Source organism: Pinus tabuliformis, chromosome 2_1 (assembly GCF_031772625.1).
Source record: "Pinus tabuliformis cultivar Carrire ecotype Pingquan chromosome 2_1, CPIR1, whole genome shotgun sequence".
NCBI classification, from domain to species: Eukaryota; Viridiplantae; Streptophyta; class Pinopsida; order Pinales; family Pinaceae; genus Pinus; species Pinus tabuliformis.
Window position 1 is genome coordinate 937,443,504 of NC_142299.1, and position 18,995 is coordinate 937,462,498.

Below are 18,995 nucleotides of genomic sequence, written 5' to 3' on the forward strand. Positions count from 1 at the left end.
TTGCGGAAGCCCCCGAGTTCGAAAGCTTGCAAAAACCCACAAAATCCCCCTCTCCCTTGGAAAAACTCTGCAGAGATTCTTTTGTAAAGAGTGATCTATTAATAGCCGGCTGGATGTTCCTATCTCCCGAGCCTTTCCCAACACCCTGAACACCCCCCACCGTCCTCCATACCCCGTGGTTTTGGGAAAAATTGATGATGTCCTCAAGGCCGCCCGATGAAACAAAAATTTTTACAGGGGAAAAGGACTTACTGTTTGGCGAAGAACTAAACTTGTCTTTCAGCGAGCCCGGTCTTGTATGAGGGTTTATCACCTCCGAAACCCTACCTCCTTTTCCGAGACCGCTAGCGAGCTCCAAACTTTCTTCCAATAACCCTTTTGCCGGATTTGAACGCCACGGACCTCCTCCCGGGAATAATGCAGACGAAAGGCTGGCCGAATGCCCTAAGATTTCATTGATATTTTTCTCCGTGACTTCCTTTCCCCAGACAGTAAGAATGTCTTCCGGGGCTGGGTCAAGATCGACCGATTCGCTTTGTTTTACCATGGTTAAAACTCTCCGTAAAAATCAAAGACCGCCTTACAACCGAAACCCGAAGAGAAGGGAAACTACAGAAACCACTTCAGTTTTGTCCGTTTCAAGAAAAAACCCGCAAGGGAAATACCGCCAGAGGGGTTTCACCGCAGAGAAATTCGCATAAGAGTAAAACCGGAAACATCCGTAAACACAAAACCCCGTTCTCCGGAAACAAGCTGCTTGCAGTCCTAATCCCCAGCTGTCGCCTTCTCCAGTTGTCCGCCCAAACCGTCCTCGGTGTATACGCCAGCTACGCCAAACCCCGTACCGGCAGAGCCTACCCTGCGCCACCTGCATCACCTAGGCCTATGGCCTAGGGTTCCCGGATCAAACCCTAGCCCATGCATCCCTCTCGCCCAGCGTCCCAGGTTGGATTTTTTCAATATCTTTCCTTCTACTTGTTATGCATAGAGCAATGCTTATTTCTCATTCCATGGGAGAAGTTCTTATGTAGCATGGTAAGCCCATTTCATTTCATTCTGAACTTTTTAATGGAGTTGTAATATCTATCCCACTTATGACAAATAACTTTACACATTGGTACAATGTTTCAAAAAATGGAAACACTACTTGATGGGAAAAGAGACCATTATCCATACCGACCATCAACCATTGTATTACTTACAGTCACAATCAAAGTTTCAATAGTCAAGACACTTCAGATGGATGGGTTTTTTACAACAGTTTCATTTGGTTATCAAGTACAAAAAGGGAATCTACAATAAGGTAGCTGATATTCTTTCAAGGCCTATTATAAATTCATCCATTGTACTCAAGCATAATTATGTTTTGTATGAAAGTTACATTGAGCAATATGCATATGATAATGACTTTCGAGATGTGTATGTAAGATTGAGTCAAGGAAACCAAATTAAAGAGTTGGATTACCATGTACATAATAGTTTGTTGTATCACTTGAGAAAGTTTTGTATTCCACAGGGAGAGAGAAACAATATCATAAGGGAGGCGCACACTTCATCGATTGTTGGACACTTTGGTGTAGGCAAGATAGTAGTGAATCTCCAAAGGTATTGTTATTGCCCATGCATGTTTGATAATGTATCTTGTTTTATTAGCGGATGTTCTTTGTGTGCAACTAGTAAGCCTAGCAATAGGAAACTAGGATTTTACACTCCACTTTCAGTACCTTCATGTCCATTGAAAAGTATCTCAATAGATTTTGTAAGAGGTCTTCCATTGTCAAGGAAAGGTCATGATTACTTGTATGTAGTTGTAGATAGGTTCAGTAAAATGTGTATTCTAACACCATGTAAAAAGAAAATTACAGCTGAACAAACAGCTCATCTTTTCTTCCAAAACATTTGGGTTCATTTTGATCTTCTTACTTCCATTGTAAGTGATCAAGATTCTCGATTTGTTGGGAATTTTTGGTCAAACTTGTGGGACATGATGGACACAAAGTTAAAGAAGAGTACATCCTTTCATCTACAAACAAATGGACAAACTGAAGTGATCAATAGAACATTCATTCATATTCTTGGAGGTTATTGCAACAAACATCCCAAGTTGTGGGATGAATAGTTGCATTACATAAAACATGCATACAACAGGGCAAAGCATTCTTCCACAAACACATCGCCATTTGAAGCATGTTTTGGGTACTTGCCAAGATCGCCATTGGACTTCATATTTGAGAAATATGTTGCCATCGATGGTCACAGTGACATCGATAAGGCAAGGAATTTCATAAATAAAATTCATTTGATACATCACATAGTGCAGGAACAGCTAGAAAAGAGTCAAAGCAGCTAGAAGACAAGGCATGAAAAACACTGTTTCGATCATAAATTCCAAGTTTTCAACGAATTTTGGTTATATATTAGCAAAGAGATAATTCAATGGGAAGGTAAAAATATTAATCCAATCCTTTATGGTCTTTTTAAAAATCTGGAAAATATTGGTAAGGATGCATTTAAGCTTAATTTGCCTCCTTATATGCAAATATACTCTGTTGTTAATGTTGAGAATTTGAGATTGTTTGAGCCTACTTTAATTGATGATCAAGGAGAGCATGTTCAACTACCATCAATAGATGATTTCTCGCCAGAATATCTTGATGAGCTACAACAAGATCTCATACTTGACAAAAGAACCAAAACTTTAAAGAGAGGGAATGTCAAATACCTTAGAGTGGGACTCAAGGGACAAAAGCCTTCTAAAGCCAAATGGTTGCAGATCAAAAAGGTGACAGAGTTGTACCCTCACCTAATAAACAAATGATAATATCTTTTGGGGTCTAAAAGGCCTCCACTGGGGAGGAATGATCAAGCGCTCAATATTTAGCTCAAAAATCAAAGTTCTTAGAATGGCTCGAAACCTTAATGACCATGTCCATATCGGTGAAACGATCCTAATGAAAATCGTTTCACTGAAAACCGAGTTCGTATGAGGAAGTTATTGAGTTTTGTCTGCTTTGCCAAACAGGAGAAATTTAAAAAAAATTGCATAGTTAGAAGTCCGTACTACTGACGTGGCAGGTGACTGTGCAAGGTCAACAGTGGTCAACATCTAGTCAGAGCTCGCCAAGTGTCAGGTTTTGGTTCGTTGTCAAGTGTGGTGATGTGGCTCATTTTTATTGGATGAAGAATTGACCAATGAGGAGGGGACAAGTGGAAAGCCCAGAGGCCGCCATGTGTCCCTCCCCAAAGGTCGGGTTATGGAGCACATCAAAATCTTTATGGAGGCGTCGAGTTTTGACCCCGTAACCTCCTCTGTACAGGGCAAGGACTTAACCATCTCCGCTACCCATTGTGTCTTAACCTATGTAGCTCTCTACATATATTTTAAATGTATTAAAGTTATGGTTGGCGGTTAGGAAGGCGAGCCCTCCCATGTGAAATCCATAACATGTTACGACTAACATTATCAAACCGGCAAATAGTGCGACAAAACTTAACCGTTTGGCTCCAAAACGTTGCATGTGACCTCGTCTCCGCGTAACTGTCGAGCCAACCGTTTGAAAACTGCACAAATTAAAGACCATAACCCGACAATTAATGTTGACATGTGTCCACTTTTGATAAAATGCCAAGTCATGAAAATGCGCAAATATTTCACTAACCGTCGACTAAGCCACGACATGTGTCCTCCATTACGAGACCGTCAGGGTTACAGTAAACTTGATCAAATTTACCTGTTTACATTCACAAACAACCTAAGGAAACCTATGCACAGGAAGCAATGGACTAGCATTTGTTTACAAATCTATAATTGAAATTAGCACAGTAAAAATAACATTCAATAACAGATCACAAGTAGACAGAGTGAAGTGCAACTCAATACTCTCGTGGGTGATTTTGATCATATAAATGTTTTGATTCTTGTAACAGGTCCCTATAGTTGAGCTTGTGGGCAAGACAATTTCTATGTATTTCTCTGCTCGTTGGTCCCCCCCTTGTCGACCTTTCACTCCAGATCTTGTAAAGGTATACAATGAACTCAAGGATCAAGATGCTTTGAAAGATTACTACAAAATCATGACATGGTTGGCTCTTCCATTTGGAGATAAAACTAAGAAGGATCTCTTGCGGCTTTTCCGTGTTAGAGGCATCCCATCCTTGGTTGTGGTAGGTGTAGATGGAAAAAATGTGATAGATAATGCCAGAAGTGCATTTTACACCTTTGGAGCCAAGGCTTATCCCTTCACTGATTCTTATCTTGAAGAGTTGAAGAAGAAAATGGAAAATGAAGCAAAAGAGTTGGCTGAGAAATCACCGAAGGAGATGAGGTACAACTAGCATGAACACGCCCTTGTATTGACACAGAGAAGTGCATTTAGATGTGATGGTTGCAACGAATGTGTCATTGCATGGTCCTATTATTGCAAATATTGTGACTACAATCTTCATCTGACTTGTGCTTCGAAGGATCAACAGGATCTAAACCAGGACAAGGGACAAGACAAAGATGTTGCAATTGATGAGAACTGCAAACTTGCAGGGGCTATCTGTGATGGAAATGTTTGTTATAAAGCTGAAGCTTGATGATAATAATAAGGTGGCTTATTAAATATGAAATTATTCATGTTTAAATTTAATGTTAAATTCATATATTAAATTTAATTTAGTATTAAATTGATATATTAAATGTAAGGTCCTAAACCTTATTTGGGTCATGTGGCATAAACCTTAGTTATTCCTTAGTAAAACCACTTGAACCTAGGCAGGTGAGGTTCCAGTCAACTCAGTAAAGTCATTATCAAGATCAATCCTTCTCAGATAGGGTCATGTGATAACTTTGTCCACTAAAAGAGCAGACACCCTTGTCCCACTTTGAAATGCTCTTTTGCCACATAGGATCTCAAAACTTGTTTGTGGTTATATGAAATAGCGTATAGAAAATGTTGTTCCATTCCCAAAAACAAAACATAGAGGATAAACCTGCGATTACCTTGGAACCAAACTCAAAGCCTCTTGTAGCAAAGAGCTTCCAACTATGTAAGAACAAGTTTATTTGTTAATTGATAGAAGGAAAAAACAAATGGAAGACATATGTCTCCATGAAGACATACAAAAAATGGTTGTCATATATTGATGGAAAACAAAAGCAAATGGAATGCTACTACTTGGAAGACTATGTTCATATCCATTTCTTAAAATTTGTTCATTTGTGGAAATAATAAAAGCCTATCATTTGTGGAAATGATAGAATAAAGAGAGTGATTTTCACTAAAGACACAAATACTAATGTTAATATTACTTCAAAGGTATATGGAAATAGTTTTCCAGAAGGAGAGGGAAGGAGATCCAAATTTACAAGTGCAAAATTTACTATCAACATGAAAATGGGTTGCCAAAAGGAGCTGGAAAGAGATTCAAATTTACGAGTGCAAGCCAAGTTTCCTGCTAATATTACTGCAAATATCTGTGAAAATTTGTTATCAAAAGAAAAGGAGAGGAGATCAAATTTACAAATGCAAATTTACTGTCAACATGAAAATGGGTTGCCAAAAGGAGATGGAAAGAGATTCAAATTTACGAGTGCAAGCCAAGTTTCCTGCTAATATTACTACAAATATCTATGAATTTTTTTATCAAAAAGAAAGGAGAGGATATTCAAATTAACAAGCTCAAGTTATGATGGGGACTTTTTTGAAAACAAATTACCTAATATGTTAATTTGGAAGCATAAATTTGTTTCATACAATGTATATCTTAATTCCTGACTCAATTAATTTGATAATGACATGCAGTTAAAATTCAAAAGATCCATCATATTTGTTGAGTGAAAATGGTGATCCATTGTATTCGAGTTTGTAACTCATTGAGAATTCTTAGACTTAAAAACTTAATAAAAGTGGAAGGAACATGCAATAAAATATTTGAGTTGTATTTTTCAAAGTGTGATTTCCTTTCTTCTTTTCCAAAGCTAAGGGGTTGAGACATGAGTTTTATTTGTCCAACATAAAGGAATTAAGATACTTGAGATAAATTCATGAGTTAACACATCTTGAAATGAACTTTTGGTATTCTTGTCAATTTAGGTTACAAACCTAGGACTTAAAGAGGCAAGTTTGCTTCATATATGTAGTCCCTTTTTCTTCTATTTCATTTTTTGATAATTTTGAATACATCTAAGGCAATGTTTTATTAGTTTTAATAATTTGATTATGATTTTCACATGTAAAGTTGTGTATGCCTTTCAATCTAGAACATGTGGCATTAGAGGGAAAGTTACATTTCCATGTCCTGGAAATCTCTCCGAGCACCTTTTGCTACTCCACAATTTGCTTATTTGAGAGCACTAAGAATGATATTTTTCTGGAGTAAAAAAATCATCTGAAGAGTTGGGTGATTTGATAAATGTATACATTGGTGTATTGGTTAGTGATCAATTACACTGCAATTTAGTTGAGCGCCTTTTGCTGCTACACAATTTGCTTATTTGAGAGCACTGAGAATGATATTTTTCTGGAGTAAAAAAATTGTCTGAAGAGTTGGGTGATTTGATAAATGTATACATTGGTGTATTAGTTAATGATCAATTACATTGCAATTTAGTTGACTAACTACCAAGGTCAATTTTAAACCTTCATACATTGGTTAACAATCAATTCACAATATGTGACTAACTACAAAGATCAATTTAAAGCTTCAGTGATTAAGAGGCATTGAATATGGGTTATTGTTTGTTTGAGTTTGAGGCAAATTGCCAAAGATATTGGATAATCGTGATCTTTGCAAGAGAACATTCTTTAATAGAGAAACTACCAAGATTAATTTCAAAGCTCTGTTCTTTAAAGAGTATTCACAATTGATGACTACTCCAGTTTGAGTTTGTAGTAGTTATCAAAAGGGTTTAATTTACATTATGGTCTTTTCTTCTATTACTAGAAGTTGGCTTTTAAGGTTTTGATCTAATTCCAAGTCTCACTATAATATCAAATGCTTTTCTAGATATCAATCTATAGACCTATGAGTTATAAACCAGTTGGTTTTTGTAGAGTTTCTTCCATGGATATCAAAACACTAATGTCATGATACATTTCACATTGCAAAAGAAAAATAAAAATTAACTAAATTATGAATATTCATAGTATGTAAATAGGCTTTGTTACAATAGCATTGACCAATACCATGGTTTACCAATACCACATGTCCAAAAAACCATATGAATATGACACATGTCATATGACATTTTATTTTAATTAATCAATTTAATTAAAAGTGCAAAAGAACATAAATATTTTATAGAATATTCTAAAAATATATGTGAAATTACTTAATAATTATTGATATTCCTAATTCAAAATAGAGGGTTTGTGGTTTTTGTTAATTTATGATTTTGATGGTTCCAGAATAGTTATGGCTTTTGTTCTTTTATAATGTGTTAGTTTTGTTGGGAGTTTTAGACACATCACATATATCTCTTCCCAGATTTGAACAAATGTGTGTGCATTTAAAGTGTTAATAAGCTTAACTCTATTAATAATGTCATTGAGTTTTATCCATTTTTCTGCAAAATAATTAGAATTTTATTAAGTTAGAACTAAGGAAATGATACATATAGATTTTCCAACCATCACAACGAATTTTATTACTAATGATCTAACAGCTATGATAAAGCCTTCTCAGATTCAAAGCATCTTGATGTACAGTACATTTCTTAACTACTAAAATTGGTGTAAGTTTTATAAAATGGATTCCTTAAAAGCGAAGTGAGCAGGTTTGGCTTTAAAAACAACTAGGAGACAATAGGGGCTTAAGTGTAGAGATGGGGCTTGGGAGAATTATCACCATGAACTTGGGAAATGAAATAATTAAAAGAAAACATACAAGTCACCCCCAAAAAAAATCCAAATTCAGCCAACAAACCAAAAAAAAGAGGTCACCGAAAAAAAATCCAATATTTTCCTGACTCAAAATCTTCGGTGTTATGAAAGCTCTTGAGTTAGAGCCAAGTTTAAATTTGATTTGCAGTTTCCTCCCATCTATGAGTTTCTAGAGGCTATGCACTTTCTATGCTAGGCTTGGTACAATCTTCTCAAATAAATATTTGAATCTTGGCCATTTGTTCTGTCATGTTCCGCCATTTCTCTCCTTTCTCCTAATCTACATCTCTTTTTTTCTAATTAGTAAAGCACTTACACAATTTATTGGTGGTTCCAAAGAATTGAATAGTTATGAAAGTCTGTCATGGGATCAAAACACAAACGGGTTTTTTGTTCTCTACCCCAAACTCCATTTGCAAATATGTTTGTTTGTAGGTCCTCAGGCATTCCGGACAGGTTTCTTAAAAAATCTATGTAAGGTTCATTGTGTGAAGATCCTTCTAATGACATATAAATGAAAATTACTAACATTCCAAATTGGTTTATATAGGTACTATCAAAATTCATAATTATTCCTTCTACGAGGCTTCTTTCTTAGGTAAAAATAGAGGTTTACATGATATAAAGTGACTATTCCTATAGAATTTCCTAGCAACAACTTCATTCCTATGTTCAAACTGTCAAAAAGATACTAATTTATGGACAGAACACCATAACGTGGAGGAACAATAATTCATAAAAAAAAAATCCTGATACAAACTGTGTAGTTATGAGTTCTTTGACACTTCCCCTTAGGGGTTTTTTCCTACAACACATTTAATACACTCCAAAAATGAAAAAACAATGACATTTTTTATCGTGCAAGTGTGAGAGGATGCACAAGCACTCTCAACTGATAAGGAGAGGATTTTTCACTTTGATAATGAAATTATAGGAAAGAATGCCAAGGGGTTACACCAGAGGGAGGAAGTTCACCGACATCAATAAGTATAGGAGCCATTCGACAAATGCCAAGACCTTTTATTTCAGTTGTGCATTGAGCGAGACGTTGTTCCTTACCGTATATCATTGTTTTGATATATCGATATCACGAGAAACTCACTTTCTCTAAGTTGTCCTTTTATTTCTCGCTTTGATAAGAAATGAAATTATAGTTTCTGCGTAGAGGTTCCTTCAAGTTTCCATAGATAGGGTTTGTTTCCATAGATAGCAGGTCTTTCAGGCTTCCACAAGATTAGGGATTTATGCCTGATAACTAATAAATCAACATGCCTCCTTTTTCTTGGGCTTCGTTAAGCGAAGTTCCCTGAATTTTTTTTCCGAAAAGAGGGCAAAAAGAAAAAACAATATAATACTTAACCTCGAATTTCCATGACATTCGAAAAGGAAATGAATTTACCTAAGGATTGATCGAGATTGAGTTGAGTTGTTTGGCCATTATTCAATAGATGAACGGTTCCCCATGAGATTTCAAAAATTGTTATTGAAACTCGAGGATTATACCAAAAAAAGAATGAGATTATGTTCTAAATCTTAAATCCATTATAATAATTAACTATTTTATTATTTGTTTAATATGATGGCATATCATTATTCAATCGTCTAACAATAGATTTGACGGTGAACAATGGTGCAGAATGGCATCTGGGGGAATTCTTCCCAGAGAGAAACGCCTTACAGCGGAAACATATTTCAAATAACCCAAACCCCAAATCTATGATAAATATTTTATTAATCATTTTATTAAATTTGTTTTTTTAAGTTTTTATTATTTTAGTTAATATTGTTTAAATATTATATGTTTTACATAAATATAATTTAAACTTGTGATTTCAACCAATTTTATTTATATAAAATTCTAAACAAATAATACTGAAAAATAAATCAAAACACTCTTAAAACATATTACTTACTTTTAAATTCTTATAATATTGTCTTTGATTTTAAATTTGTCAAAATGAATTATTCATGTAAGATTGGTATTTATTTAATATATTTGCCTTGTGGTTGTAATGCACAAGTCCATTATCCATTCTTACCTATTTTTAATATCTTCCACTATTTTATTTTTATTTTATTCGATTGGATTATGGTTATATTTGACTATAAAAAATAACAATTTTTTTATTATTTAAATAAAAGTTAACAACATTAAAGATCAACCTGACACTTCAACTTTTGATGATGTAATTTGTTAGGTCCAACATTTACCCGTTTCACTTATGTTGAGTTAAATGTGAAAAGTGTCATTGATGACTTTTGATGATGTAATTTGTTTGGTCCAACATTTACCCGTTTCACTTATGTTAAGTTAAACGTGAAAAGTGTCATTGATGATGCCTTCCTTGCCATTGGTTTGAGGAATATTTTAGATTTGTTATACTTTAACCTATCATAGCTTTGATTATTGCTTGGCGTATAAGTTTGTACAATAGCACTTGAGTTTCAATATAAATTTTTCCATGGAAGTTTGGTATTGGTTATACTTTAACCTATCATAGCTTTGATTATTTTGTGGTGTGTAAGTTTGTACAAAAGTACTTGAGTTTCAATATGATGTCAATTTTACATGGAAAAATCTTATATATTATATTACAGTGAAGGACAAAGCCTAACAACGGCCCCTTTAACCATTTTTAAATATAATATAAAACAAATCTTTAAATATAATAAAAATACAAATCTAAAATGCCAAAAGGTTAACTCAAATGTATGTGATATGTTTCCTGGTTTTTGTTTCTATGTAATCATCTTGTCTATGAAATTGTCTATTATTTCCATGTAATCATCTTGTCTATGAAATTTTCCGATACTGTAACAAAAATATGTAAGTTAATCCATCGACTTTTCCCATTGCATATAAAGTCTATTTTGGTGAAACTAAAAATTTAAAAATAATTTTTTTATATGTTAATGAGTATGAGGAGTTGTAAAGAAAGCAATTCATTGTATTAGCTAAAAGGCACGACTTGTCTGTGAATAAGGTATGAGTTGTTTGTGAATAAATTTAATTAATTTTGATTAATTAATATTTTTATATTTGTGTTAAAATATAATTATAAAAAATGATGAGATTGTGAATTTTTGTTATTTAAAATAAAATTTTGAATTTATTGAAATGTAATTATAAAAAAAATGATGAGATTGTGAATTTTTGTTATTTAAAATATATTTTTGAATTTAAAAATAAATTTAATATTAAAAAAAAATTAAAACATTTAAATCATGTAAATTATTCAATTAAAATTTATTATTTTAAAAAAATTGTATCAAATTTTAAACAAAATGAATTAGAAAATATTTCAAAAAAAATCAAAAGCTTAAATTAATTAAAGTAACACTACTTTCAATAAAATTTCTTTGTTATTAACTTCTTGGAGGTGAGCAAACCAAGAAGTATGAGGGTGGTGGTGGATGCCAACCACCCATATGGGCTCAATGGCATTTAACGAGCTGGTGTCGTGGCACCTCCCTTGTATGTAGAAGTGTGTGAAGGCATATGTGTGGAGTGTGAATGTGTCGACCTATTTAATGGTGGTTATAGTTTTGATGGAGAGCCTAGTGTCCTTGTGTTTTGGTGATTTTGTTAGTTGTGGAAGGTTCTATAGTCTGGCATGGGATGGCTTGGAGCGAGAACTCGATGTATTGATAGAGTATTAATGTGGCAAGTTTGGGATAAAGTAGTGGGTATATGTTTACAAGGGCAGCTTGTGATGTGCTCTTGAGTGGCGGAGGTGGAGTGTTGCCAACCTAGATGGTCCACATTTAGGATCCCAAGATAGCAACCTGCAAGCAATTTTCTTTAGCATGCTTCACCAATCAATGATTATGTGATAGTCTTGGCAACTCAGTGGTGTGTGCATGCTCTGGGTGTTGGGACTCTCCCATCGACATCGAGGTAGCTCTACAAGAACATTCCCTGTTCTAGTTTTCCTTCAATTCGAATTTGGGTAGTGGTGGTGGCATTGTCTTGGCAAGTTGGTCCTAGGTTGAAGTTTTGGCAAGTAGCAGTTGGGTTGGTGGTGGTGGTGTGAGGACTCTAGTGTGGAGGTAAGAGGAGGTGGCGTGGGGTAATTCCACCATGTGAAGCTCCCAACCCTCCCCGAATCACTCATTAGTATATGTTGTTGAGCCCCTTTAGCCTCTTCTAGGATGGGGTGGGAAGGGGGTGTCTTGGGAGTGTTGGATCCTGAGCTGGTTGGTTTCATTTTTGTGTTGTGGTGTTTGGAGGTGTTGTGTGTTGTGGTTCTAGGGAACAGAGATTTGGCCAGGCAACTCTCTTGGGAAGCAAGTCATGCACCACTAGAGGGGTTACATGAGGAGAGGAGTAGGTTGACGATGCTAGCTAAATGGCCATGCTAGCGGGGAGCGTGGCCTTAGGGAAGCCATGGACCCCGACCACAAGGCATTTCTGGATTTTGTTGAGTTGTTGCCTCACTTGGACCATTTTGAGGGGCAATTAACACAAGTAATTACCTTATTGGAGTGACTCAATGATGATAGACATGAGGATAGGAATATTGTCATAGAATTCATGAATGTGTTGCAGACTCACTTATGGAGGACAATGGACACTCTGGATACCCTGGTTTGGAGACAAAAAGGACTTATGGAAAAATTGGATTGGGTGGAAGCTCACTTGGCACACTTGGAAACTCATGTCCATTGTTCATTCAACCCACCCTCCTCGCCTAGTAATGTACCTGAGAATCCCACTCCTGTTCACTCCTCAAATCCTAAACAGTAATCGGTCGTTTCTTGGTGTTATCAGTTTACTAGTCATACTGGCCTCTTATTTTTTTCATATTTTGGTTATATTAGGATTTTGACATATATTTTGGTTTCATTCTCCTGACTAAATTTGGGAAATATAAAATAAGAATAATTTTACCAAATGTACCCAATAATATAATATTTTCTTAAATTAATAGAAATATTTAAACTCAAGAAAAAAATTGCTACTAATATATTTTTTTTTATTTATTTTTTATTTTTATAAACCTTTTTAATATCTAATTGACTTGAAACTAACATTAAAATGATTGGGTATATTTAGAGTTGTGGCATTGGTGAAATAAAGATGGATAGTAATTAATAAAATATCTGTAAAACATGTAAGACTGGTATTGGAATATAGTAATATTATGTTTATGTTTGTCATAATGGCAAAAATAAAAGTTAACTGATAGTGTTTAATAAACTATAATTAAATAGGTACATAAGATAAGTATTATAATAACAATATTAAGTACCGTTATTGTAATGGTAAAAGTAAAAGTCAATTAGTAATATTTAATGGAGTACTACTTAAACATGTAATATTATGTATGTTTGACTTAATAGAAGTGAGTATGATATTATTTTTAATTTCGTGAGATTTTATTATTAGTTTTATTTACATGTATTAATGTTAGGTTAGGTTAAATAGAATAAATTAATTTTGTAATTGATTAAGTATTAGTTATATGATAAATATATTTGATTTTATAAACATTAATTTGTAGAATTTTATTAATTTAGCATATATGAATTAGCTTTATAATAGAATGAAGTAAGTTAAGATTGTAATCAATAAAGAATGAGTTAAGAGGTGATATTGGTAAGTATGTTTGAGTTAACTTAGTGTGATTTAGTTATAATTTTGTGAATTGTATTTTTCTCGTTTATTTGTTTTTGTTTTTGTTTTTTAGGTTGATTTTAGGTCGGGGATAACTCATCTACTAGATGGAAGAACTATCTACCACTAATGGGATGTTATACCTAGGATTGTTGAAGCTCAGTCGAGCTTGGAGGCCCCTTGAGATAGTTTAATTCCCCCAAAGTGGATTCCATCCTCAACCCCTCTCCATGAGGTTTGAACTAGAGACCTAGTGAAGAGCAAATCTCACAAACCAAATGGTCTACACCTCATGGGTATTTTGTGAGATTTTATAACATGTATATGTTAGTGATATAGTAGGATGGAGAAAGTAAATATTATAACAATGAACTCTCTTTATGGTCGCACATTTGAATCCAAAATAAATTTCATGAAATTTTAGGCATGAGCAAAATTTTACTATATCGTAAAATATAGATATGATGAAACAATGCCCTTATAAGTTATTCCAAATTTTTAATCCATCTATATCCACAAAAAATTTATTAAAATTCCAAATTAATAAACAATTTAACTTCCATATTATTATAGGAAAAAAATCTAAATTTTAATCAATCCATATCCTCAAAAAGTTGTATTAGAGTTCCAAATTAATAAAAACTTTGCTTTGACTTTCTATATTATCATACAGGGAAGCTTTCCAAAAGATTAAATTACATATATTAGGAATTAGGAATTTGTCTCTCGATAGGTATAGAATCCAAATCACTTTCCTAACTAATAGTATTGGGCACCTAATGGAAAATTGCGATGAGGTGTGAAGTCGTCTTTCTTGTTTTTTCTTTCCTATAATTTTTGGATTTTTTGCCTTATACTTGTCATGTGTGACTTTTGTGTGTATACACGCTCACATGTGGTATTATTATTTTCTGATATAATTTCACATGGCATTAGAGGAAGGTCTACATTAATCTCCTTACTTAAATGTGTTAAGTTGAATTCTATAGAATAATTTGTGAGATTACTTAAATGTGTTAAGTTGAATTCTATAGAATAATTTTCACAAGAATAAGTTATTTTTGAATAGATTCTTCTTATGGTTGAATGATTATGTGAAACATGGTATAAGAAACAAATTTATTTATGGATGGAATATTGGTTGAAATACAAAAAATATAAATAGGAGATAGTTTAAAATATATTATTATTGTGAAAAATAATAATAAATGTATTTGGATATTTCTTTACTTATATTGTATTTGGTGTATATTTATCTATATATCTATATATATGATTGGAGTCTGCACAAGACATGGTTTTTAGGTAAATTGGTTATTAAAATTAACACTTCGATTGGTTTTCTTTTGGAAGGTCATTCATCTTGTTAATTTTTGTAGTTTAATAGGTATCTTGGTCATTAAAATTAACACTTGGATTGATTTTCGTTTGGCATGCCAATCCATCATGTTAATTGTTGCATTTTTAAATGGCCAAGGAGGATTTTTTAGCCTAATTAGTAATGATTACAGCTATTCAGTTTTAAATTACCAAAGACGATGCTTTAGTTTTATCACTTATGATTACACCTACCAAACCATGTAATGGCACTCAAAGACATTAGGGAGGTTTGAAAACAAAGATATCCATTAGGTACCGTGCCGATGGAATTATCATTCAGAAAACCTTTTTTTGCTAGGAAAGTGCAAGATTTCTTGATAGTTAGAGGCTTGAGTTATGGAACCGATATGACACATGTTTTTACAATGTTATTTAACGACTACGTATCATATTGTCTTTATAGTGCTACTTAACTTAAGTAGATTACCAATTGGGTTGATTTTTTCTTTTGACATAATAGTTCATCCTATTAAGGGAATCAACTTTATATAGTGAAAGAGGATGCTTCGACACTATATCTTTTAATTACAAGTTTCAAACTATGTAATGTCACCTAAAGAGCTAGGAGATAAAGGTATTGAAGGTGTGTCCCTTTGCAAAATCTTCTTTACTGACCACTTGCAAGAATTACTCGATAATTAGAGGCCTCAATCAAAGATATAGGAAAAAAAAAAATTTAACTCAAGTTTCTATCATAAAGAAACAGATGGCGTCCACGGGGTCTTGGATAGACAGTGATCAGGTGTTATGTTAAGGCACTCCTTGATGTGAAGTCACCGGTTCAATTCCCCGCCTCGATCGTGGTGATATATTGGACAAGATGAAGATGTAGTCCTGCTAAAATTACCAAAAAAATAATGAAACAGATACCACTTTGTCTATATAACTTGATAACAAATTCTATAATGACAATATTAAAATATAATTTTTTTAATTCTCAAGCTAGATTACTTGTTCAATGTCTTCTCTAACAAAATGTTATACCTTTGCATGTTCTAATTTTTCAAGAAGAAGAAATCATGCTCCCTTTCCCACAACAAATACATCTTAATCCTTTAAAATAAAATATTATATGATATATTAATAACTTGGGAACTATATTTAAAATTTAGATTGATAGAATAACAAGTCAAAAAGTATATGTGGCAAAAAACAAAGAGGCATAAGTAGGTTTAGAAAGTAGTACTTGTGTACTTCAGCTCCTTCAGCTCCAATATATATACTTGTTTCAAAAACATCATTTTCTATTCCCTTCACACTTATGTATATGCAGTATTTTGTTATGCACCCACTTAAGTTCCTCTAGTGACCTCAACAACGAGTCTTACATGGAATGGCACCTTGGAATTAGCAAAAGCATCCTCCAAAGTCGAAACTAACCTATTCGTTACATTAATTACTCACTCTTCGAAAATGAGAATATCATTAATTCACAATTAAAAAAAAACATACAAACACAATGACATGAACAGTAGAAAAAATACGTTTTTTTGTCAAACACAAAGGAGTTGTAGTATATTTTTTTTTCAGTAGGAAAAAATCATCATATTATATATTGAGAAATATATGAATCATGTTTACATTGAGACCGCAGTCTTGGAAAATGTGGATATATGGCGCCTAAAGGGCGCATTTGGAGATGCATCAGACAGCATCAATCATACATAAACAGCATCTGAGATATGTTTCAAAATTTTGTAAGATAGAGCGGCAGCATGAAGACATCTGAGGCATATACATATGAGGAGAACCTGTATAGTGAGAGGATAAACAGATGAGAATAACTGTAATCGCCTTAGGAAAATTGTTTCATATAAAAAAGCCTGTGCATCAGTGTACTACGCAGGAAAACTATAAACTCCTTTATTTAATACCTTGAATCAAAATCAATTGTTTCCGGTAAAACCAATTTCTAAGCTCTAGCACTCCTTTAAAATGATATTCAAGGACACAAAAACTTCTAAAAAAAATTAATCATATAGAAGTACAAGGGAAAAAATAGAATTCGGTATGGTCTTGAATTGTAAAGAGATGATTGTTGCCCATTTTGATGCAATCTCACAACTAAAAGTAGAGAAAGCAATGAACACGATATCACAAGAGGACAATAGAGACGAAGTTTGTCGCGCATAAAATTTGTAAAATCTATATCTAAAGAATAGGATGCGACGATTCTTATATAAAGTTCACACATAAAAAGAAAACTGGGATGAAAAGAAAAGCTAAAAAAGTGCATCTCATCCATCGATGAAAAGATTGGATGAGAAGAAAGTTTTAATGAATAGAATAGTGCTATCTACAATATCCAATTTCGATATGTAGAAATGTGCTTATATTTGACTTTGATTGACAAAACCTCAATCACATATTTACTTTCGTGGGTTGTTGAAGTGGGTACCAAACGATTCTGGAATGCATTAGCTCCTAGCAAAGAGATCCCAATAAACATTCTTGAACTAATGGTTACATTCTCATATGCTTATTTTGGTGGCATGTATGTTATTATGAGGTTCAACACATGGAATGCATATCAATCTCATCCTAATTATCTCAAATACATGGAATCTAAATGTATCTAATAAACTCCTGAAATCTCGGTTGGTTTATTTCCATATTATCTTCACGAAACAACAATAATTGATGGAAAAAAAAAAAAAAAAGGCTTACTTGGTGGGTTGAAATATAGAATCCAATGTAAATTAACCATTTATGAGACTTCTTAGGATGTAGAGCTCATAGTGCATTTTAGGGAAAGGTAATTACGTTATGTGTAATTACGGCAAAATTAAAATTAAGAAACTTTGAGTGACAAATTAAAAATTATATAGTGATATTTCATATTTATTTGCACAAAGCACTTTCTTTACAACATGATTAATCTCAACATTGGACTTCATTGTAGTTGAAAGCATTGCTAACCTTTCTAGTGGCTCAAACTAAAAGTATTCCCCTTTCTTTAATTTATCCCTTCACTGGTGAATCTTTATATTTCCTCTCTTATCATCTCTTTTATTCTTTCCTAGTCTACAATTATTACTATTTTAGGAGATTCTCTAGTCACTCCTTATCTTGCTACTTCTATTGATTGTACTCTCGACATCAAGAAAATCATCTTTCTTTGCTCTGTTAAGGGTTCCATATCCAAGCAAAGCTTTTGGAATTTTTCACCGTGACGAACATAAATCAATATATGTTTAAAAAAAATGTACTTGGGATATATAGGACACACAAGGTGAACCAAATCAAAATGTATATATATATATATATATATATAAAACTTGATCACTACTCCTTACCAAAATAAATGCACATTCTAACTATGGTGGAAATCTTCTTTAAAAAAGGGTTAAATTTTCCCATAAGTGTGTGTGTGTGTGTAAATGTGCTCCAGGTTACGATCAATATGAGCTCCACATCAATATGAAACAACAAATTATATTCAAAATAAATTAGACAAATTGGCGAGTGAATACTTGAACGGTATTAACATAGTTATCACTAGCAAAGTGGGTTATTTAACATTGTAACAAATTCTAACTTCTAAGCAATACACGACACTAATTACCATCTTTTAGGTGTAATCAAACTCCTTACTCCAAGCTAGAAAATTACCAAAACATTCTAATTGTGATACTTAGTTGTAGCCCCTACCAGCACTTATCATAAGTGGCATGTATTATGTACATCATTGCATGCTTCCACACAAAACTTCTAGGTAAAGAACAAGAGAAAATGGCATTCCATAATAATTGAGAACTTTTCATAGATTCCACAGTGCTAACTCGATCAAAAAATGAGGGCTAAATTTTGTATACATTCCCAACCAAAAGAAATAAATAAACATACTATAAGTTACAATGTGTAACTAAAAAAAAAAAATGTTGACAGGTGGACAAGTGGTGATGGAATAGTTGCATAGTCATAACAAACATTAAAATTTAAACATAATATTAAACCAAGAGACACCATACTTTGAGAATATAGACCCCACATAATAACATTTCCAAGGATTTCACCTAATCTGACATTTACCCCATAAAAATTGTATCTAAGTTTTAAGAATTTAATTTTCTTTGCCATTCATATGTTCAAATGGCTCTAACAAGAAGATATGTAGGACTCACCTCCTA